This window comes from Lutra lutra, chromosome 2 (genome assembly GCF_902655055.1).
Source record: "Lutra lutra chromosome 2, mLutLut1.2, whole genome shotgun sequence".
Taxonomy (NCBI): Eukaryota; Metazoa; Chordata; class Mammalia; order Carnivora; family Mustelidae; genus Lutra; species Lutra lutra.
Genome location: NC_062279.1, coordinates 209,753,062 through 209,776,882, shown reverse-complemented (window position 1 = coordinate 209,776,882; position 23,821 = coordinate 209,753,062). Strand labels below are relative to the sequence as shown.

The 23,821-nt window shown below is 49.2% G+C and overlaps 1 protein-coding gene and 1 non-coding gene across 7 annotated transcripts in view; both read left to right on the top strand.

Annotated features, from left to right (window-relative positions):
• TMEM150C (transmembrane protein 150C) overlaps positions 1-23,821 on the top strand; it is a 75,983-nt gene that overhangs the window by 23,346 nt on the left and 28,816 nt on the right. The window contains exon 2 of one of the 6 annotated variants that reach the window (XM_047719686.1): positions 23,519-23,595. The exons of the other annotated variants lie outside the window; for them this stretch is intronic. The gene's annotated coding sequence lies outside the window, so the exon portion shown is untranslated. The remainder of the gene's footprint in view (positions 1-23,518; positions 23,596-23,821) is intronic. 6 annotated transcript variants of the gene reach the window in all.
• Positions 5,699-5,771, top strand: TRNAK-CUU (transfer RNA lysine (anticodon CUU)). The gene has a single exon. It is a non-coding gene; the product is annotated as a tRNA-Lys (tRNA).

Sequence of the window (23,821 nt, the reverse complement as noted above, 5' to 3'; positions counted from 1 at the left end):
TAATTAAAAGTCGTTTGAATTTTTATCTTTTATCCAACCCTTTATACGAACTTTCATTAACTCCAGTAATATTGTAATTAATTCTCTGATCCTATTTTCGTAGCAGAAAATAACTCTACTTCTATATTTCTTATAATTAGACCCCTTATTTCTCTTGTCCTACTGAATTAGTAAAAACTGCCAAGACAGTGTGAATAATCATGGTAACAGTATTCATTCAGCTGGTTTTGAGAGCAGAGAGAGAGAAAACACGAGTGGCAGGGAGGGACAAAGGGAGAGGGAGAGGCAGGCTCCACACTGAGCAGGGAGCCCGACATGGGGCTCCAACCCACGACCGAGATCATGACCTGAGCCGAAGGCAGATACTTAACAAACTGAGCCACCCACGCACCCCTCATAGAATCCTTCTATTTATAATTTTCCTAGGTATTTTGTAAGGGATGGGCACTGAATCTTATTATCTTTTCAATATTCTCTTGGGGTGTTTCTTATTCGGTTTCTTGACATTACATTGACAATAATAATTATCTGTCTCCTGGTATAAACTCTCCTGGGTCATGGTTTTATTTTCTTTCAGTATACTGTTGACTTTATGTGATGTTCTCCATTTGGGACTTTTTACTCCTGTTACCCGTCAGGGTTGTTCATACACATAAGCATACATCCTATACACATGTGCATTGGGGGGTCACATGGTACTTCCACTTCTTGTATTCTGAATTTTCTGTGTGTATGCTGTAAACATTTTCCTGTGGCATTTGAAATTCTTCAAAAGCCTTTCTTTAATGGCTGTACAATATACTATAGGTATATTCTAGTTTATTTAACCCTTCCTCTATTTTCGTTGCTTTAAGTTTTTCCTAATTTTTGCTGTTACAAATCATGCAAAGGTGAACATCTCTACATATAAACCTTTCCTTATATCAACGGTTGTTTCCGTAGTGTATTAGTTTCCAAGAGCTGCCACAATCTTAGTGGCTTAAAAGAGCAGAAATGTATTCTTTTATTGTTCCAGAGGCAAACACCCAAAACCAGGGTGTCAGCCAGGCCTTGCTCCCTTTGAAGGCCCTGGGGAGAGACACTGTCCTTGCCTCTTCTGGTTTCTCGTGGCTCCCGGAGCTCCTGGGACCATGGTAGCATCACTCCAGTCTTCACACGGCCTTCTTTCCTGAGTGTGTCTCTGTGTCCTTTCCTTTTCTTTTAAGGACACCAGTCATTGGACTTGGGGTCCCTCCTAAATGTGTGACGTATCTTCTCACCGTACTTCGTTACATCGGCAGAGGTCCTGTTTCCAGATACAGTCAAGGGTTAGACTCAGGTCTTTTTCGAAGAGGATGCAGTTCAACTCAGTGTACTTTCTATGAGTATAAATACTAAGTGAAAGATAGGAGCCTTCTTAAGCTTCTACTTAGGACTATATTGTTTTCCAGAATGTGTAAGAGGTCCTGGCTCGTTTATCGTTGGTGGTATAGAGAGTACCCATTTATCTACATCTTCACCCGCATTAAGTTTATCATTTAAACACACACACACACACACACACACATTTGCTTCTTGGATGGAGTAAAATGGAAACTCATTATTTTTACATTTCATTCCATCCGTTGTTGGGCAAGTTGACAACATTCTTATGTACTTATTATGGACATTTGTAATTCTGTGAAATCTTTGTTCAAGCCCTTTGCCCATTTTTCTTTTGACACATTAGTTGTTTTCTTATTGACACTGTCATTATATACGAAGAATGTTAGCCTGTTGTCATGCTGCTTATAAGTATTTTCCCAGTTTGTCCTTTACCTTTTAATTTTACAAAACTGGGGCCGTGTGTGCTCAAGGATATCAGTATTTCTCTTGTGATTTTTCCCCTTTGTGCTTCGCTCTCCAGCCCGTATCTGAAATATTTTCCTAAGTTTCCCAGCCATGTTACAGCTTCAGGTTTTACACTCGACTCTGTTTCACCTGGAATTTACCTACAGGTATGACGTAAGGGTCTATGTAGAAGGGCGTTTCCCCCATTTTAGGACAGATTTTCCGCACGTCGGTGTGGTCAGCGCGGTCATGAGCAAGCGGAGGTGGGCTCCGCGGCTCCCGCACGTCCGACGCGGTCGGGAGACCTTCTGGGTGGTCCTCACGGGGCCGGAGCGCTGCGGGCCACGGAGGGCTGGCGGCGGGGGCAAAGCCTGCCCGTGCACAGTGCGCCGCTCGGGCCACCGCGAGGGGTCGTGTCGGTCGGAGCGTCCGCGACGCCGCCGCGGTGGTGTCAGTCCGGACCCGCGGCTGCTCCTCACGGCGGAGCCTGCGACCCCGGCCCCGGGAGCCCTCGGTCGGGGTCTGCGCGGGCGCTTCCCGTTTTCGGACGGGGAGGCCCTTCCCACGAGCGCGTCCGACGGGCGGCGGCCGGGCCTCCGCGCAGGTGTTCGCGGGCTGTGAGCGGCTCGACAGGAACCCGCCCCCCGCCTCTCCCGACGCCCCCCTACCCCCGGGCTTTTCCCCCGACTTTCCTCCCCCGCCTCTCCTGACGCCTCCCTACCCCCAGGCTTCTCCCCTGACTTCCCTCCCCCAAGGCCCGACGCCCCCCGACGGTGACCTGGGGACGTTGGGACGCGCCGAGTCCCCGCCCCTCCCGCCGCTGCACTCCAGCCCCCCCCCCCACCCCCCGGCGGTCCCCGGGCGTCCTCGTGTAGTCTTCCGCCTTCGCCCGCATCTTCGCGGTGAGACGCCGTCGGTCGCGCGCGCGGGGTGGAGGCGCCGGTGACTGTCCCTCCTCACGTGGGGCCCCGAGCACGAACGGGAAACCCCGCGGGACGTCTCGGCCGCTCCGGCTGCGCCGCGGATCCCGGGACCCCGCGTGCGGCTGCCGCGGTCCCGGCTGAGTCCCCCGCCCCGCTGCCGTCGGAGGAGCCTTGGCGGGTCCCGGGAGGGCGTCGCGGGCGTCAGTGCCCCCCCTCCCCGTGCGCGCTGGTGACTCTCCGCGCTGCCCCGTGTCCGTGGGTGACGCTCAGGAGAGTGACCCGCGTCCCGTCCTGTGTCCGGTGCCCCCGCTTCGGGGTCCACCCAGAGGCCCTGTCGGTGTCCCCGCTCCCGCCGTGGCAGCCCCTTCTCGCGGCGCCCCTGCAGCTGCCGACGCCGTGGGGTCCCGCGGGGCCCTCCCTGCACGCCGGGGCTCGGGGCGAACCGGGGGGAGGGGCGCCGGGGGAGGGGCGGGACCCCCCTGAACGCGAAGACGCTCTCGGCTCCTTTGCGGCCGCCGATGTCCGGGTCCGTGCCTGGCGCTCCGAGGTGGCGGGACCCCCCAGGAACGTGTCCGTAAACAACCGAACACGGAGGGGAACCGCCTCGAAGATTCCGTGGAACCAAACAGCGGGTGGGGGCGGCGCCCGGGACCCTCGGTCGGGGCGGGGGTGGGGGTGTTCCGCGGCGCAGGCGCTGCCCGGAGACCCTCGCCTCCTCCGGCCTCTTTCTAGTCGGACACAAAACTAAGGGCGTGGGCTTTGGGGCTGAAAGCCTGAAACGCGGGAAAAACAGCGGGGGGGGGGGGGGGGGAGTGGACCTTGATGGGCCGCGAGCCGGAAGGGAAAAGTACTTTCAGCCTCTTGGGCCGCGCAGACGCCGCCGAGCGGGCCCAGTGCGAGTCCTGAGTGACTCGCGCAAGCACGCGCGCACACGTGAACACACACGGATGCGCGCACGTGAACACACACGGACGCACGCGCGCACACGTGAACACACGGACGCACGCGCGCACACGTGAACACACACGGACGCACGCGCGCACACGTGAACACACACGGGCGCACGCGAACACACGGACGCGCGCACGTGAACACACACGGACGCACGCGCGCACACGTGAACACACACGGGCGCACGCGAATACACACGGACGCGCGCACGCGAACACACACGGACGCGCGCACGCGAACACACACGGACGCGCGCACGTGAACACACGGACGCACGCGCACACGCGGGTGCACACACGTGAACACACGGGCGTGCGCACGCGGGCGCACACACACGGACGCGCGCGCACGGACACACGCACACACGCGCGCGCACCACAAGAACAGGTGCGCCGGGCGTCTCGGCTGAGCATCCGTCGGCCGCTCAGGTTATGGTCCCAGAGTCCGGGGCCGAAGCCGCACGTCCGCGGGGACCCGGCTTCTCCTCTTCCTCCGCTGTCCCTGCCTGTGCCCTCTTTTGCCCTCTCTGCCAAATATACAAAGAAAATCCTTAAAAAAAAAAACCCTAAGTATAAGGAAAAATAAATTTAAAGTATCTCTGTATATGGCATGTGTGTATAATTAACATAAAACAAGTTTCTATAATTTGATCCAATTGGAATCCAAAATTTAGATAGCTTTTATAGACTGAAGAATTTCTTTTGTTGTTGTTATTATTTTTTTAAAGATTTTACTTATGTACTTAGTTATTTCAGAGACGAGAAAGGGAGAGGGAGAGGCCGGGAGCAGGGGGAGCGGGGCGAGAGCGCGGAGCCCAGACCAAGGAGTTTCCGTGGGGACTGGCAGGTGCCGGTCGGCGTCCGAGCTTCTCCGGTCCACGTGCTTCATTAATTTTAACATTCGCTAAAATGTACCGATTGACAAACTTCTTGGGTCTAATACTGGGGCTCAAATTAGAGTTATATCTGGGCATCCCACTGAAGGTTTTGTTTGTTTGTTTGTTAGATTTTATTTACTTATTTGAGAGAGAGACTGAGCAGGAGGGACACCGGAGAGAATCCCAAGCAGACTCCACACTGAGCACAGAGCCTGATGCCGGGCTCTATCCCACGACTGTGGGATCATGACCTGAGCTGAAACCAAGAGTTGGACACTTACCCGATGGAGCCACCCAGGTGCCTCCATCCTACTGAATGTAAACATATGTCCTGATAATCTTACAAGGAACTCGATATAAAATAGAGGGAAATAAGTATGCATCACTTTAATTGTAGGTTGCCTTAATTTCCCACAGTCATAGCACTCACTGACCTAAAATATCCCATGTTAGACAGAGATGCTCGAATATAATGAACAATAAATTAAAGTTAACGTAAGTTTTGGGCATTTTACAAATTGGCTTGGTAAATGGAACCTCATGGATCCCAGTTAAGATTCTTAATTTGGCCCCAAATAAATTAAAATAGGACCTTCAGAGATTAAAACTCATTATATAAAACCTCATACATACAGGAGTGATTATCCCCTCTGCCTATCCATTTGACAGTCTAATTTTGCCTCTGAAAAGTAACAAGGCCTCCTGGTGGAGTACTAAAGCTTGGTGCTGTGGCCATGCCCGCCGGCCCTGTACCCAGCACCCAGCACCCAGCGTGGTTGAAGGTACTGACTGTGCTCAGCCGACCACCGTAAGCTTCTGCTCTCACAGGGCGGCTCACGCGTTCCAGTCGGGGCCGCTCAGTCAGCTGCGGTGCGTCTAACCCCTGAAGGGACACCGGATGCCTTTTCTCAGTGGCTGGTGGGGTGTTTCCACAGCTTCACCATCACACGGTCCTTCCGACCCCGCGGACATCTACCGTCCTCCAGGTCATTAAATCGATAACATCCTTTTCAAGAAGACACACTTGATACACATATTAATGACACTTGAGTCTAATACCATCCAGTGCTTTCTGGGTCGTGGCCACTGCATACTCCTCATTTACCAATGTTACTTAATTAAACTGAACAGCGGCGGTGCCTGGCTGGCTCAGTCGGAAGAGCGTGGGACTCTTGATCCGGGGGTCGTGAGTTCGAGCCTCATGTTGGGCTTAGAGATTCCTTACATGAATAAATAAACTGGAAAAACGTAAGAAAATCAGCAGGCACTCCCATTAGTGTCTTCAAAAACTCCTTCACCGTAGAGGTTTTGGCAGCCTCTTCCCATGCTCCTGGAACCTCCGGGCCACTTGTGCTTGTGCTGGTTGCTGGTTGCCCCCGGGCTTCTGAGGAAACCGCCCCCTCCGTCTCCTGCTGTGCTCCCTCGGGACACCAAGTGACTGGCTACCGCTGGGCTCTCCTGGCAATAGAGACTCTCACAGACCCTGAGCCTGGGGCCCTCCGAAACCTGTCACACCCTCTGCTTTGGGTTAAAACAACACCCTTGCTATGTCTGCTGAGGCCTCCTTAAGACAACAAGGAGCCACACCCGGACCCTCTGGCATATTCCATCAGCAGGAGTAGGTGGCTCCCTGGTCCTCAGTTTCCCGCCAGAGACCAGGGTGCTGAAGAGGTCGCCACTTCCCCAGCGCCCTGGGCTACTTGGAGAACCTCTCCGGACTGACTGAGGGAAGCCCTGGGAGTTCATGTCCTGTGTGGATGGCATGGCCAGGCCTCACGCGCGCTGGAGGTCAGCGGAATGTTGTTGCTTTCTGTCCCTTCACCAGAACGTCCCCGGTAAAGGATGGGACCTGAGAAACAACAACATACATGGCCAAATGTCAGGTGGTCATCTTAGCACCAGATGCCCCGGCAGGTTATGGCCTCGTCCTCACATTTATTATAAACTATGGGCCATTGCCTAAAAATTAGCTCCTAAAAGAAGGATAGTTGAGAAATCTCTTGCCTCACAGATCGCCAAAATCTAATTCTAAATCACGCATTCCTCAGCGTATACTAAGGCCACAAACACACGGCCTTGCCAGGACACTCCTTGTCCCCTTCAGAGTTACAGACATCACTGGTTGGAACAAGGCACACATTTTCACTTTTCAGAATACATAATGCCGGACTCTTGAAAGAAGGTAGTTGATAGAATGTTCATGGAAGGTCCCAGATACTTGGTTTAGTTGAGAGAAATACGGTGTTCTTTTCAAATACGAGTACAACAAATTAAAGTTCTCTATCTTGCCCCAGGCCTTAACTTAATTTTTTTAAATAAAGATTTTATTTATCCATTTGAGAGAGAGAGAGCCGGAGCCAGGGGGAGCAGCAGAGGTAGAGGGAGAAGCAGACCCCCCACTGAGCAGATAGCCCGATGCGGGACTCGATCCCAGCACCCTGAGATCATGACCTGAGCGGAAGGCGGACACTTAACCCACTGAGCCACCCAGGAGCCTCCCCGCAACTTACTTTTATAAAAGTTCAATCTTATCCCCATCTCAGGGCTGAGGCCAGAAGAAGGGCACATACTCTCGTGGGACTCACTGACCATACGTTATCCCACCCGCCAGAAAGCTTGCTTCTGTGATGGGGCCCCATTTGAACCCAAACTTTCACCAAAAACTAAAACAAACGCCATGGCAGGTGTGACCGTATCCCCGTTCTGCTGACTGTTGGTCTGGTTCCCGCTGGTCCGGGTGCCGTCGCTGGTTTACAGTCTGGAGACCCACTCAGGTGGGACCCAGTCCCACACCCCAGACAGCATTGCTCTGGCCCAGAATCTTCCAGTTGGAGATGACATGGCCCCAGACGATGTCATTCCAGTCCAAGACCTCACCAAATTGGAGGTGACTTCACTTTTTACACTAAACTCTCCACCCCGGGGACACACAGGACCCGCCCCTCCTATGGCACAAAGTGGACACAGGATATTTTTTGCTTTTCTGTCTGAGTTTGCTGTCTGCTTTGGCCCATGGTTCTCGTATACTCCTTGATCTCTGCACGCCCAACACTTCCATGCCTCAGGAGAAATCTGGTACAGGTTACTGAAATGGTGGAGACTCTTGCTTTCCTCAGGAGGCCCCTGCCTCGTATCTGTCACCCCACCCCCGGGAGAGAGGATCACCCACTCCTTGAAGCCTTTTCCTTTTCCTACCTGCCCCTCCCCCAGGTTTCCCCCATAAGCTCTTGCCTTGTATCTCCAACCTTGACCACGGCAAGCATCTTCCCTGGGGTTGAGCACAACACCGCTTTCCACAGGCACATTGTACTCTAAATAGTGACACCTCTGGGTACTGTTGGGGCCCAGACTCATAGACCCAGAACTTTTGCGTGCGTCGGTTCTCCCCTGCCTTCTCCCCCATTGGAACCTGCCCCAGGGTGCAGAGCCTGCGCTGGGGACTCCCGTGCTTCTTACCCACCAGGTACTTTCCTGTTTCCATCCACCCAGGAACACCGGGCAAGACACCCTCGTTCCTGTCGCGATAGCACTCGCCGTCACCCCAGGAGCAGCCGGCCCCGGCGCCAGCATAACCGCCTTTCCCAAGCAGACTCACCTCGAACTGCCGACCAGCACCTTGCAGCAGCCCTGTCAGATCCTTCAGAGGCTGCACAAAACACGGTCCCTGATGCAACAAATCCACGGGTCTTTAACCCAGATGCTAACAGACTGGCCCTTGACCCTTTACCAGCCAGGGATGGAGGGCTTTGTCCATTTGGGTACCTCTTGCTGTTCGACATGATTAACTCTGGGCGGGTACAGGCCAGACCATGAGGAATGGGCCAAAAGGTAAAGATCGCTCATAAGGGAACCAACACCTTCCAACAGATCCCCTTAAAATCAGAGCTACCTGGTCTGTTCTCTTGGCTGCTGCCCATAGAGGAGGGTGCCTGGTTGCACTTATTGTCATCAGATGCCCAATGAGACGTTTCTGAGCTGTCACCTTTATCAAAGGTTGCCTTCCAGTGGCTCAGTCAAGCTGTCCCACTCACCCTTAACATCTCCACAGCCCAGAGGCAAGCGTTGTCCGTCCCATTTTTATTGTTAATGATGTGGAGGCATCATAGGATCGATTGCATCTAACTTCGAAAAACGTCATACTTTCCTGATGCCTCAGCATCCCTGCCAGCAGCCTCCGAGTCCCCTTGTCCAGACAGCCAGGTGCAATAGTGTGATAAAGCTGGTGCCTGCCACGGGCACCCCTTCTCACCCTCCCCTGTGACCTAGGGACATTCAAGTGCACCAGTGAAATGCCTTCCCTTCTTGTATTTGTGCCCTCCCCTCTGACCCCCAATTAAGGCACTTGCACTTGGGTTCTCCCTCTCCCCCACTTCCCTCTCTGCTCCCCGCTGCTTGGTTGAACCCACTCCTTGTGCATCCTCCCAGGCACCCCCTGAGTTGAATGCCGTAGCTCCCTTTGCGAGGACTCCCTTTGTGAGTAGAATCAGTGTCTTTCATTTCCAGACTTCCCCCCATGGATTTCTGGGTGTGCACCTGACTGATCATAAAACAAAACAAAACAAAACAAAACACCATTTTGGGGCAGCTGGGTGGCTCAGTCAGTGAGCATCAGACTCTTTTTTTTTTTTTTAAGATTATTTATTTATTTATTTATTTATTTGACAGAGAGAACTCACAGTAGGCAGAGGCAGGCAGAGAGAGAGGAGGAAACAGGCTCCCGCTGAGCAGAGAGCCTGATGCGGGGCTTGATCCCAGGACCCTGGGATCATGACCTGAGCTGAAGGCAGAGGCTTTAACCCACTGAGCCATCCAGGCGCCCCAAGCATCAGACTCCTGATTTTGGCTCAGGTCATGATCTCAGGGTTGTGGGATCGAGCCCTGCGTTGGGTTCTATGCTGAGCGTGGAGCCTGCTTAGGATTCTTTCTCTCTCCCTCTGCCCACCGCCCCCACCAATAAAAATAAAATAAAACAAAAGAAAAATAAACAATTTTTAACCTCATTTTAAGTAATATAATTACTCTTTACACACATGTACCTGCAGCCTCTCTAGTCAAGTTGTCTCTCTTGTATGGAGCATCAAATCATTCCAAACGTAGCTTCCGTATTGGGTTTTAAAAGGTGCAGCCAGTTCCTGATGATGCAGTAATTGACCCGTGAAAACTAATTTACTTTTGTAACTTAAAACAGGAATCTGTCTTTGGACTCTTCAGCTAAGTTGTTTGTTGCTTTTTGTCAAAAAATCACATTATTTTTATTGCTGAAACGTATGATGTGCCGCACGTATGTACTTCACCATCTGCACACGGCGCTGGGGTCGGACTGAGATGCTGGGGAACCTCACAGAGCTGGGGTCGCTGACCCTTCGTGTGTGTCGGGGTCCCTCGGGGAGCTTGGTGAGAACCGTTTTCTTGAAAACCTCCCCTTCCGCCTCCCGTGATTCTGTTGAGTCCGGGTTCAGCCCAGGAGTCTGCATTTTAATAACCATCAAGGGGTTGTTCCCTCGACCCCGTGTAGAGACACGTTGCCCTGAGCAGTTTGCACAGAACCAACAGCTGTTTACCGCCTCTTCGTGTGTCGGGATCTTTCTACCTTCCAGCAACGTTCCTCCTTCAGACGTTACACGGGGCGCTGCGAGCGGCTTCTCCCCTGGTCCATCTCGTGTCGTGGTCGTTCCTGCCGCGCGGGAAGTGGGGTGTCCGCACGTTCGGTTCCCATCCGGCCACTGGCTCCCTTCCGTGTCACATCTGACAGTTTCTCAGTCAAGCCCTGTGCACGGGGGAGCTGAGGGCTCAGGACACGGGGTCCTGCCTCCTGCTCCCCAGTGTCGTGCCCGTGGGCCTCGTGGTGTGTCCCCGCGCTGCCCACAGCTTCCAGAACATCACTGAGTAAGCACTCAAGGAGTCCCCCTTAATTTGTTCCTGAGTTTATGCGAATGCCTTATTATGGTTTCCTGGTTACGAATGGTTCTGTTGTTTTAATTTATTTTTTTATAAAGACTTACTTATTTTAGAGAGAGAGTGGGTATGAGGTCAGGGAGGGGCAGAGGAAGAGGGAGATAAGCAGACTCCAGCCCCGCCAAGGACCTGACTCGGGGCTCCATCCCAGGACCCTGAAACCATCACCCGAGCTGAAACCAAGAGTTGGATGCCCAGATGACTGAGCCCCCCAGGCACCCCCGACCCGGCTATTGATTTTAGAAAGACCTTTTTTAAGTTCATGTTAAGGAAAGAGCTTACTGAAAAAAGAAATGGAAATAGCTTGCTATTCCTGGTTTTCTTAATGCTGCTGCTACTTTTTTTATCTTATGAATAAACATTGGTATTTTATTTTTTTAATTTTATTTTATTAACACCTATTGTATGATTTACCCCAGGGCTACAGGTCTGTGAATCACCAAGGTTACACACTTCACAGCACTCACTACAGCACATACCCTCCCCATGTCCATCCCCCAGCCACCCATCCCTCCCCCACCCCCAGCAGGAATGGGTGTAGAAACTGCAAGGAGGAAAACATCTTTGTTCTTATACCCTCTTAAGCTCTTTACCTGGGACCCTGTAAATTGGGGTGACAAAAGGCAGATGAACGAAAGAAAACAAAGAAGTTTATTAGCATGCCTCGGTTGGTTAAGCATCCGACTCTTGATTTTGGCTCAGGTCATAATCTCGGGGTCCTGAGATCTAGCCCAACATTGGGCTCCCTGACCAACAGGAAGTTTGATCAAGATTCTCTCCCTCCCCCTACTCCCCCATCTCTAAAAATAAATACGTATATCTTTTTAAAAATATCTGACCCATCCTTACTTTTCTGAAATAACTCATACTTGTTGTGGTTCATTCTTCTTCATTTATTCCGAATTTTATTCCCTACAGTTGCAATCTCTAAGTGTGAGATATTTTCATTCTAAAAAGTCACTTGCCTGCCAAACTACAGTTGGCAAAACCGAGGTTTTAAAGATGAGAGTAAGGCACTGACTTCCGTTTTGAATATGAACTAAATTCAGTAAAGGGAAAATTCTAGGTGGCAAGCTCTTCCAAGACCAAATTTGTTGATATTAAAATCCATGCTGAGGGGCACCTGCGTGGCTCAGTCAGTTAAGCGTCTGACTTGATTTCAGCTTGGGTCATGATCTTGTGGGATCGAGCCCCGACTTGGGCTCCACACTTAGGTGGGGGCGTCTGCTTGAGGCTTCTCTCTCTCTCCATCCCTCCCCTACCCATGTATGTGCTCTCTCTCTCTCCCCCTCTCTCTAAAATAAATTTTTAAAATCTTTTTAAAAAATAATAAAACCTGTGGCTGGGTAACTTTTTTCCTGATTCCATTCTCTAATTGATCAGAAAACATTTTTGTGGTTTCGTAGTTCACTGAGAGACTGACTACACTTTGAAAACTCCGTTTGTTTTTACAAATTCGGCTAAATATTCCTTAAACAATGGTCATTTAAGAAAATTATTGAAGTAGCTACTGGCGTGTTTTGGACAGGCTCCCTGATGATCGATCCATGTATAGAAAAGACAGCCAAGGGATCTGTCTGATCCACTCGATAGATGTACCTATAAGATCCAAAGACCGCAATAATTGTTGTCTTGGGTTTGTTTGTTTGTTTAAAGGCATAAACTATGGATATATAAAAACAATCAAGAATTAGTAATTTTGGGGAGCCTGGGTGGCTCAGTGGGTTAAAGCCTCTGCCTTCGGCTTGGGTCATGGTCCCAGGGTCTTGGGATCGAGCCCCGCATCAGGCTCTCCGCTCGGCAGGGAGCCTGCTTCCCTTCCTCTCTCTGCCTGCCTCTCTGCCTGCTTGTGATCTCTCTCTCTCAAATAAATAAATACAAATCTTAAAAAAAAATAGTAATTTTGGGTAAAGATAAAACTTGATGAAGTTTTATATCAAAAATACTTATTCTGAGACAAACCATAAGACTCTTAATCTCACAAAACAAACTGAGGGTTGCTGGGGTGAGGGGCAGGGATGGGGTGGGGTTATGGACACTGGGGAAGGTATGTGCTATGGTGAGTGCTATGAAGTGTGTAAGCCTGACGATTCACAGACCTGTACCCCTGGGGCAAATAATACATTAGATATTAATTTAAAAATTTTTTAAAATTAAAAAACTTATCCTGGGGCACCCAGGTGGCTCTGTCAGTTAAGCGTCCAGGTCTTGGCTTCAGGTCATGACGGTCCTGCTCTCCGGGTGCTGGAATTGAGCCCTGTGGGGGGCCTCCCCGCTCCGCTGGGACTGTGCTTGCTCATGCATGTGTTTTTTTTTTCTCTCTGTCTCAAATAAATCTTTAAATATATTTATTCAAATATTCAAATACCTGTTCAAAAATATGAGAGGGACGCCTGGGTGGCTCAGTTGGTTAAGCCGCTGCCTTCGGCTCGGGTCATGATCCCAGGGTCCTGGGATCGAGTCCCGCATCGGGCTCCCTGCTCAGCAGGGAGCCTGCTTCTCTCTCTGCCTCTGCCTGCTGCTCCCCCTGCTTGTGTTCTCCCTCCCTCTCTCTCTCTCTCTCTCTCTGACAAATAAATAAATAAATAAAATCTTTAAAAAAATATATGAGAGATGATATCTTTTTATTCAGAAATAAAATTAGTCTCTCTATATTTTGGAGACATGTTCATCAGTTTTCAGTATGAGAAATACTCTACTTTCGAAAGAATTTGGGTAGCTTCCCATAGTTTTCCATGTTCTAGTATAATATATTTAGCTTTAAAATTGGCTTTTCCTTCAGAGTTTGAAACTGTTAACAGATAATATTTAGAATTTGGCAAATTCGTGACTGTCATACAGATATAAAATGAACATGTGTTATAGACTTTATTGTCGTTATTCAGTGAGGGAACCAGGCAGATGTTCTAACCAGTTCAAAGAGAATTTTTAAAAAACTTATAGATCAACAGTGTTGAATTATAGATAAGCAATACTGAAAGAATGAATAAATGAGCAAATGGAAGCAGAAGTGGTTTTTTTGCAGGGGAATCAGTGGAGCTTCCGCCAGACAGAATAGAGCCTGTGTGTAGGTGGAATGATTCTGTCTTGCTCTCGCTTACTTAGGGTTCACAGTGCTAAACTAGCTGTGGTAGATGGGATAACTGGTCTCTGGATAATGTGCAGTTTTCCACTGAACACAACTTTCTTTCCTACAAAAATGACACATTAGGAAAGCTAAAGAAACCATTCATTCAACAAAGGTTTGCATGCGATGGGTTTGATAGTGCCCCGTAACCATTTCTTCCTGAATTTAATCCATTTGGTACTGATGCCTGCAAAAGTTTGAGACTCCCTCAACTAGTGGATTTCTGTTGTTTTCTTTTTAAGATTTTATTTATTCATTTTGAGAGCCAGAAAGAGAGAGCAAGAGAGCACCAGCAAGGGAGGGGAGAGAGAAGCAGACTCCTGGATGAGCAGGGAGCCTGATGCGGGATTTGATCCCGGCACCCTGGGATCATGACCTGAGCCAAAGGCATATGCTTAACTGGCTGAGCCACCCAGGCGCCCCAGAACTGGCAGATTTCTTAGTCATTCTTCATGGCCCAGTGTCAGTGTTACTTTACCTCATATGCAGAACCCTCCCAGCCCTCTCAGACAAAATGAATGACTTTCTCCTCCGTCTGCCCGTGGTACTTTATTCCTGCGGTTTCGGTCGCACTTGTCTCATTACAGTTCCTGAACGGTCTCCCCCTCCCTGGGTTATAAGGTCTAGGGTTATAAGGTGTAGGGTTATAAGGTCTAGGGTTATAAGGTGTAGGGATATAAGGTCTAGGGTTATAAGGTCTAGGGTTATTATTGCTCTTTATATTTTCCATCACCTGCCCTGGTGCCTGGCAGGAAGGAGAACTATGTCATAGTATCACAAATTACTTTCATTTCTTCTGCTTCCATGACCCCTTTTCACTCTGTCTTTTCCTTCCTGGATCTTGGCTTCTGGGTGTAAATAAATCATCTGCATGAGATCTTGCCATCCAGAAGGATTGTTTCCACTTGATTCAAGGTTTCAACCCCTTCATAACTATCAGATACGGCTCAAACGAGAAGCAAAACCACAATTGGAGATTTTATATATATTTATATATATATATATAATTGATTATAGGGATTTAAATTTTTTTTTTAAGTATCTATTAGTCAGAAAGAGAGAGAGCACAAGCAGGGGGAGCAACAGGCTCCCCGCTTGAGCAAGGAGCCCAGTGCAGGACTTGATCCCAGGACTCTGGGATCATGACCTGAACTGAAGGCAGAAACTTAACCCACAGAGCCACCCAGGTGCCCCAGGGATTTGAGTTGAACATGACTGCAGAACTGGTTAAACTGTGCAGAGCTGTTGTCTTCCCTTCCGTGCGGGAGCATGAAGTCCACTGGGCAGACACTGGACAGTACAGATGCATGAGCGGGGACGTGGGGGAATGTGAAGGAAGACTGAGTCCCATGAGCACACGGTGGAACTCGTGAGCATGAACTGGAACCCACGAGGACAGACGGGGACCGAGTCTGTTCTCCTGTCGCCAACCTTGGTGAAGCAGGTGTCCCACCAGAGAAGCTGGTGCCTCTGTCATGGAGCAAACACACTCCTGATCCAGGAGCTGGAGAAGCTGAAGGGGGGTCTGGACAGAGGGGAGCCGCAGCAGACCCACGGCAGCCCTGCAGCAAGGAGGGCGTCGGCAGACAGACAACCCTGTGTGGGAGCCACAGGAGAACCCGCCCCAACCTTCCGACATAAAGGCAGAAAGGCTCTGCGCATCTAAAATCGTTCCAAGATAAAGCCCGGTTTTGTTTTTTCCTTAAATGGCTCCTCTTCCCTTTCACCTCCAGATCTCACGTGAGCAAATCTCTTGTGGCCCACTCTTAACCGAAACCTATGGGGAAGGAAATTCTGGAGAATTTAACAAAGTCAACACAATATCTGTGTGTCTGATTCAGAAATACCTGAGGTTTACTCTGTGAACTGAAAAATCTGAAATATGGGCAATATTTTATCCCCCAAAAAACCACTGTGCGGTGGCGGTGAGGGAAAACCCCTTCATAGATTGGCTGGCAATGGAAGTGGTTCCAGAAAGATGGGTTAAGAATTCCCTGGTGGGGTTCCTGGGTAGCTGGGTCGTTAAGTGTCTGCTTTCAGCTCAGGTCATGATCTCAGGTCCTGGGATCAAGTCCCGCATCGGGTTCTCTGTTCAGTGGGGAGTCTGCTTCTCCCTCACTCTTCCTCTGTGTTTCTCTCTCTCAAACAAATGAATAAAATCTTTAAAAAAAAAAAAAAAAGAATTCCATGGGGGAAGGCTAAGACATCCCACAGGAGACAAGTCATGATGTGCAACAGAAGACTCTCGGTTGCCAGTCAAAGGCACAATTATGTGAGTATATTGTCTTTCCTGAGGTGAGATAGACCTAAGCAAGATTATCAGTAAATTTCAGAGCAAAGCCATCTAAATTTAATTAATTAGAACATCATGCATTACAGTTCATTGAGGTTTTTTAGTAAGTGGTGAGTGTAATAAAGGATAATAGAGTTTAGTAGAACCATAGTGGCCAAGAGCTGGGACTCAGCCACTTCTGTGTGACCTTGAGCAAGATGTTAAACCTTTGTCAGCCGTTGTGTTCTCATTTGTGAATTGGCAGTAGGAACGGTGTGTCCCTCACGGAGTTCTTACGAGGACTTGCGAATTCATAGAAAGTGCTCAGCAGAATATTAGAGGCATCGTATATTAACTGCGGCCAATATCCTGTCATCATCGTTGTGGTTGCTATTATTTTATCATTGACCTAGGAAATACTTCCCAGGCCAGTTGATTTCCAGAGTCTCCGTAATACCTTTGTCCACTCAAAGTGACAGGCCAGTGTAGCAGATGGGCCAGCGTGGACTGTTGGAAGAAATTTGCTTTAATTATTAGTAATGTAATTAGTTATTGTAATATATTTGTAATGTGACTAGTTGTAGTATAACCTTAGTTGCACTCGTCTTCTCAGCCCCAGTCCCAAAATGCATTCCTGCACTTGGCTGTAAAACTTCTCTTTTCCTTTGTCTACGTTATGGGCTTTGTGGCTTTTCTGCATCCCCTGCCGTACCAGGCCTGGGGCAAGGATGGTTTTAGAACCCAGAGTGTGACCGCTGGAGACACAGGCAGGAGGCATCCTGCCGGTTGGTGATGTAGGCAGCTATGGTCTTCGCAGGAAGGAAGGAGATGAGGTTGAAGGGATTGATGGCCTCCCCATAGCAGAGGTTGTTTTGCGAGGCCACAGAAAAGCAGACTGATGTCCACTGCAGCCATGGGTGTCATTTTATAACCATAAACAGGAGCCGGTAAGCATTTATCTATCTGCCCGAGAGAGAGAGAACTGGATGGTCTCTTTATCTTTGTTGAACAATTAAAAACAAAGAATGGAATATTGTCCTTTAATTAAGGGGCTATTCTAACCTCTTAGTTTATCCTGATTATCATTGAGTTTCCATAAATCTTCATCTCCTGTAAATCTGCAGTCTCATTTTCTCTCCCCCATCTTAATTAGGTTTTCTGGTTTCTGGCCATTTTAACTGGAGAAAGATCACTGAAGTATAATTTGGAAATTATAGCCCGTTCTGGTTTTATTACCCAAGTCCAGTATTGATTGGATCCCCAGAATGTACTTTCAATTACATCCCTCTCTTGTAGAACAAAATCTATGAATCGTATCAACACAGTGACTTTTTCTCCTTTATTGAGCCCAAACTGACATTACTCCAAATAAAAAATTCCCTCGTTGGAAATGAATTAAAGGATTTCTATTCATTGAAAGATGCGTCCTGCAGGGCCCACCTCGGATATGCTTCTAGGAATGAAATGCTTCAAGCGTGCTTTCTGCTTTTGCCTCCAGACCCCCGAGAATTTCTTGAATTTGTCTCTTTCATGATCTCTCAACAGCTTCTGCTTTGGTCCAGGATGCAGGTCTCTCTCTCCAGGAACATAGCAGACCTCTCACTCCCCCCGAATATTTCTGTACTGCAGCCACACTGAAATCCGCTTCCTGGGTAAAACAGGTTCAAGACCGCATCTGGGGCTTTGTTCAGGCTCTCCCTCTGCCCAGAATGCCCTTTGAAGCATTGTTTGCTGGTGAATTCTGTCAAGACTGTTTTAAATGTCACCTTCTCCTTTAATCTCTTCCCAGCTCCCTCTGTTGGGATTAAACAGACCTTATTCTGGGCTGGGTAGAGCTTGCTGGTACTGCGAAAACTGTTACATTTGCATTTGTAATTATTTCATTGTGTCCGTCTTCGAGATGCCTTTCGAGATGGGGGCGGCGGGGGCGGCGGGGTGGGGGGGGGAGCGAATCCTTGCCTTCCTCATTGAACCTAAACCACTGGCTCCCCAACGCAGTAGCTGAGGCAGGGAGGCACTTGGTAAATACTTGCTGAATGAATGTAAATACAATCTTGTTTGTTTCGATGGGCATATAAATAAGAAAGAAAGACATAATAAAGATGACAATTACTTGGATATTTTTCTCAAGAAACTAGAGAAAGCTGCAAGTAACTTGTTTGCAATTTAAAAGAAATGGGCTATTCATTTACATTTGGAGGATGAAATTCTGGGCTCCCAGGACACACTTCTCTCTGGAAATGAAGTGCTAGTGCCACCTAAATGTACAGTGAATGCCTTGGGGAAAGAAAAAAGCCTTTTTTTTAAATTTTCCTTGTTGTCCCCCAAAAAGAAAATCAAAGAATAAAATGGTTCTTCTGAGAAAATCATAGCTTGTGTCATCTAATCTTGAATTAGAGTCAGTCATGGTTTAGTTATTGTGTTTCAATAAAGCAGGTCATTTTGACCCAACACACTTTCCCTCTCATTCTCTTAACATCATCTAGAATGCTTCGTGACCGCACAGTCGGCTATCCGGATGGCCTGTGGAGACAGTGCCCATTTTGATTCTGTGCGTTAAGATGCCAAAATTTCTTTGTCCCCAAAATCAATGTAAAGCACCTCTTTATCTTTGTAAATTTATCATTTAGTACTCATCTGGAAGTAAACTCGTGAGTGCTCGTGACCTCTAACTGATTGCCAGAATACGTTCTGTCGTGTTTGTTGGAGCTTCCTCCCATCATGGCTGCCCTCGCGGTCTCTCCACATTGTCTCACCGGGGGCAGTTGTGGATTTTGGTGAGGGAACAAGGACAGGACACACCCTGGCTAGCTCACTATTCCCACCCGGAGAACTCCCAAGAAGTGTGACTAGAACGTGGCAGTCCATCATGTGGCCTCTGCCCCTCTCTCAATTTCCCACGTCTTTCTGTTTCTGGAGAATTCCATAAACATATAGTGAATTTAATCCTCCCAAAGCACTGTCTTCCTCTTATTGCTCTATAAAGGGATGCCCACCCCCCCACCCCTTTACCCAAGAATGTATTTCCTTTCAACCCCCTTCCCAAGCAAGGGTGGTGGGCTCCATACAGCCTGGCTGCAGACCCCTCCCCAGCCTTGCCTCCCACCTCACGTCTCCTCAACCAATCGCCCCTCCCATCAGCCACGCTGCCCCACCAGCTCTTCCCCACAAATACTTTGTAATCCCTTTTCCGGCAGTTTCTTTGCTAATAGCTGCTGTTCCCTCTCAGTATGTTGGGATTCTACTCATCATCCAAGGCGCAGCTCCAACACCACCCTCTCCACAGACCCTGTCCTAACCTCCATAGTCAATTAATCACTCTGCTGTAGTATAGACATAGATCTTTGTTTTCAGTGTAGACACAGCAGTAATCAGGTTACTCTTTATACCGTAATTATTTGCGTCCCCATTTATGTTCCCTTGAGCCAAAGTCCCTGCTTTCGTTTTACTCTTTCAAGTCTTGTATTTCCCATTTCCAAGCACAGCGTCTTTCATTCACTCTTGACCAGACATTCATTGACACCCGACTATGGGCCAGGCCTTGTTCTACACGCTGGGGATGAAGCAGGAAACGGAAGATGAAACGTCTTCTCTCATAGAGCTTACATTTAGTGAAAGAGGATCTGATTATAGAATAAATTGATAAAATACGGTAGGAGGTGCCATGGAGAATAAGGAAGCAGACCGGAGCAGGGGGTTCAGGAGGTGAGGGGTAAGGGTGATTTAAAGTCGGCTTTCAGGGAAGCCCTCCCCAGAAGGTACCATCTTGGTGAAGATTTGTGGGGGTGAGGGGAGTCACGTGCATTTTTGGGGGGCAGCTCAGAGAGGTGTTGGGGATATCCGAGGGCCACGTGGAGGCCAGAGTGGCGGGAGCCCAGTGGGGAGGTAGTGGGCCAGGTCAGAGTAGAGGGCCCTCGGAGGTGGGGGCCTGGATGTTTACCCATGGCAGGGGTTGAGCTGAAAAAGTCCATGATCTGATCTGTGTTTCAGAAAGATACCCCTCGGGCACCTGGGTGGCTCAGTGGTTAAGCCTCTGCCTTCAGCTCAGGTCATGATCTCAGGGTCCTGGGATCGAGTCCCACATCGGGCTCTCTGCTCTGCAGGGAGCCTGCTTCCTCCTCTCTCTCTCTCTCTCTCTCTCTGCTTGCCTCTCTGCCTACTTGTGATCTCTCTCTGTCAAATAAATAAAATCTTTAAAAAAAAAAAAAAAAGAAAGAAAGAAAGAAAGAAAGATACCCCTGGCCGCTGTGGTGGGACAGAGCCAGGATCCGGATCATTTCTAGATCAGGTCTTGCTGGCACGTTGAATGTGGGTGTTTGAGAAACTGAAGTGTGTAAGGTGACCCTGAGGCTTCTGGTCTGAGAAACAGGAAGGATGGAGTGGCAGTTAATGGAGAAGTAGAGACTGCAGGGTTATGGGACCGAGATCGAAAGGACATCTGCGTCCACTGACGCCTAAAGAGGCCCCAAGTTCATTAAGTACAAGATTTCACACGTGTGTGACCGGGGGAGGCCTGGGGGATGGACTGTCAGCAGCTCACTTTTTCCACATGGCATTGCTGGGGGCTTACGCTTCCCATTTCCCAACTCTTAATTCCACATGCGTGCAATCCCCAAGTGCAGGTGGTCTGAGGGCAACACGATGTGGGAGATATGCCCGGGCCTCGGCGTGTGTAGGAAGAGTGCAGAGCAGGTGCGGGAGGGCGATGGGGCCCTGGAGTGCCCACGTCCCACGCCTGGCTCGCAGCTTTTCACGTTTCTTCCTTCACTACCCAGAAAGTCCAGTCCTTGGAGGCCAGCTCACAATGACAACTAGAACAGAAATGCATTCACAGTGGAATTAAAGTAACGCTAATTATTTGCTTAGGCAATTCCTCTCTTGTCAGTAACTCCATTCAGAAAACCATATTATAGGGGCCCCCAGGTGGCTCAGTTGGTTAAGCATCAGCTTCGGCTTAGGTCATGATCTCCGGGTCCTGGAATTGAGCCCTGAGTCGCTAAAATAAATAAATAAATAAATAAAATCTTAGAAAAGAAAACCATATTATAGGCCTATAGATGACTTGGTAGATAGGGATTTGCAAGAGAGGATATTTCTGTCAAACAAAACTAGTTTGGAATCAAAGCACCCCCCCAAGTCCAGCACTACTCAGACACACTAGGAATTCTAATGGTTCAACATCCTCAGTCAGCGAATCCGCCCTTAATTCACACAAGCAAGGACACTTCACCATGGTAAGGGGAGTACAGCGGATCTGAGAATGTGAATACCATGCTATAAACTCGTTCTCTACAGAAAGAGAACAGGCTATTTCCTGATGAGCTCTCTCTCAAAGAAAACGGCTTTCCCGGTGCGTCCTTTGCAAGGGGACAAAGGACAGTAGGGCTGGTACAAGGGCATTATAGGTACCAGAGCTGGTAGGGAAAAGGAGCATACGCAGGGGGCCTGTCCTGAGAGGTGGACGGGTATTCACTGTTCCACAGCCAGGCCACCAGGCCACAGCGGAGAGAGACGGTTGCTCCAGGTCGGGTGAAGGGAAGGAGGAGGAACTTGGGAGAGACTGCATGTGTGTCACAGGGGTGGTTGTCCCACCCCCACTCTTATCCCCTCCATTCTGGGGAACAACTCTGGCGGGAGAGTGGGAGGGCTTCAGCCTTCATGGGGAGGTAGAGCTGGCGTTTGAGCAGTGAAAGGGACAGTGGGAGAACGGTATCCTGAACAGGTGACTTGAGTTCAAGGCCACAGTTTCCTTGGTCTGGTGATGGGACACCAGAGGGCCACCGAGAGGCATGCCAGCCTTTGTTATGGAGAGCTGAGAAACATGCCAGTCCTGGGGCGCCTGAGTGGCTCAGTCGGTTAAGCATCTGCCTTCAGCTCGGTCATGATCCCAGGGTCCTGGGATCGAGTCCTGCATTGGGGCTCCCTGCTCTTGGGGGAGTCGGCTTCTCCCTCTGCCCCTCCCCGCTGCTCATGCTCGCTCTCTCTTTCTCTCTCTCTCTTGCGCTCTCTCAAATAAATTCCTAAAAAATTAAATTTAAAAATTAAATTAAAAAAATAGAAACATGCCATTCCTCCTAGCGGCATGCTTACAAGTCGTTGTTGGGTTGAGGGGTTGAGGAAGACTGAGAAGGTTGATAATTTATGAGGTCTGCTGCAGGAGCTTTCTGGACAGGAACTGTACAAAATGAGAAACTTATTAGATCACCTTGTACAAGGTGTGTGGCGGGCAGCCTGGCTGTGGAAGAACGAGCATGAGGCAGTTAAGCACGTCTTCTGAGGCCCTGGATTCCGTGGTTCTCGCTGTGAGGATGCAGGGGTTCTGAGTGTATGGGGGAGTTGGGGTTCTGAGTTGTTGATTCGTTCTTCTGGCCGTGGAAAGGACGGAAGGTGATGTACGACCTTCAGCACTGGTCTGAACCCCTCAAAGAAACCTCCACTCCCACCTCTTTCATGTGGTTTTTGTCTTTCCAAAGAAAAGTCACCAGTGTGATTTCTAAGAGACAGCTGGGAGGATTTTTGTACAAGGTCATACCCTGCTTCACCGACAGAACATTAAAGCCTAGCCTAGATTCTCTTTCCGGTTTCTCACTGAATTCCCAAGATGTTACCGTTAAACTGGAGTAAATCTATAGTTCTTCTTGTTTCTCTTGGATCACAAATGGGTCGGGCATCAGTGAGATTAGGACAGCTACTTACTTACAGCTACTTACATAATAGACTTCTCATTACTGAGTGCTTGCCATATGCTTACCGAAGAGCCTTACATGTATTAACTCCCTTAATCCTTGTGGCAGCCCGAGGAGACTGGTACTATTATGATCCCATTCTATAGATGAGAAAACTGAGGTTTAGGGAGGTTAAGCGATTTGCACATCACCCCCCGCCACTCAGTGGCAGAGCCTGGACTTGAGACCAGAGAATCTGGATCCAGGACACGTGTTCACGGTCCTGGCTGTGGAGATGGGATGAATTCTCACTAGGGCCATCACCTTTGGTATAAGGCATCCACCGCGCAGCTGCCCGTCTGCTGGCCCAGGACATCCAAGTTCAGGGTTTGGGCTTTGACGGCCAGGTGCAGCAGCCTAGCATTTCTCAGCCTGTGTTCTCCCCCTGGCCAGGTAAGGTTCTGCCTGAGTTTCCTGCTCAGCGTCCCCATTTCTTGAACTTCGTGGACTTCTCTGTCCCGCGGGGATTTCTCGTTTGCTCTGGTTTGTTTCGTGTTTGGTTGTGCCTCCTCCCGGACCCAGGCCTGAGAGGTGCTGTCCGAGCACAGCAGGCGGCAGGCAGCATCCTGCCGAGGCACTCTTTGTCTTGGCACTTGGAGCTGGGACTCTGGGTCAGAAGAGGTTGCCCTGATGCTCTTCGAAGCTGCGGGCTAGTGACTTCCAGGCATGAGGGTTTCATTTTCAGTTAGCTGTGGTCAGACGGCTCTACCAAGTTGTGTTTGTGTTTTGCCTTAGGGATGGGAAGGCATATGAAGCAACTACATATGGTGGAGGTTCTAGAAAAGGTTCTTCAGAGCTGCTGAATCAGGCATGTCGAGAGTAAATACCTCATTGTCATCTATCAAATAAAATTAATAATGTTTCCTACCCTTCTTTTAGACCTCCCAGGATACCGTGAGTCATCATCTGATTCCCGATCTAGAAAACGCAGCTAGCTCTTTACGGGGAAGCTGTGGGTGTGTATTTATAAAACCTTTGTAAAAGTTATGTGTGGAAAGGTTAGTCGCTGCTAAGGAAGGAAGCCATTCCCTGGCCTTGATTCTTCCACGTCCTTAAAGAAACCACCTACTTGCTTGGAACATCTGATCCGGCAGAGCAGAAATCTGTGAAATTACTGTTGCCTGAGAATGGAGCTCATGGACAGAGTGACTTTGTCATTTCTGTGTCAAAGGGTGTGAGGCA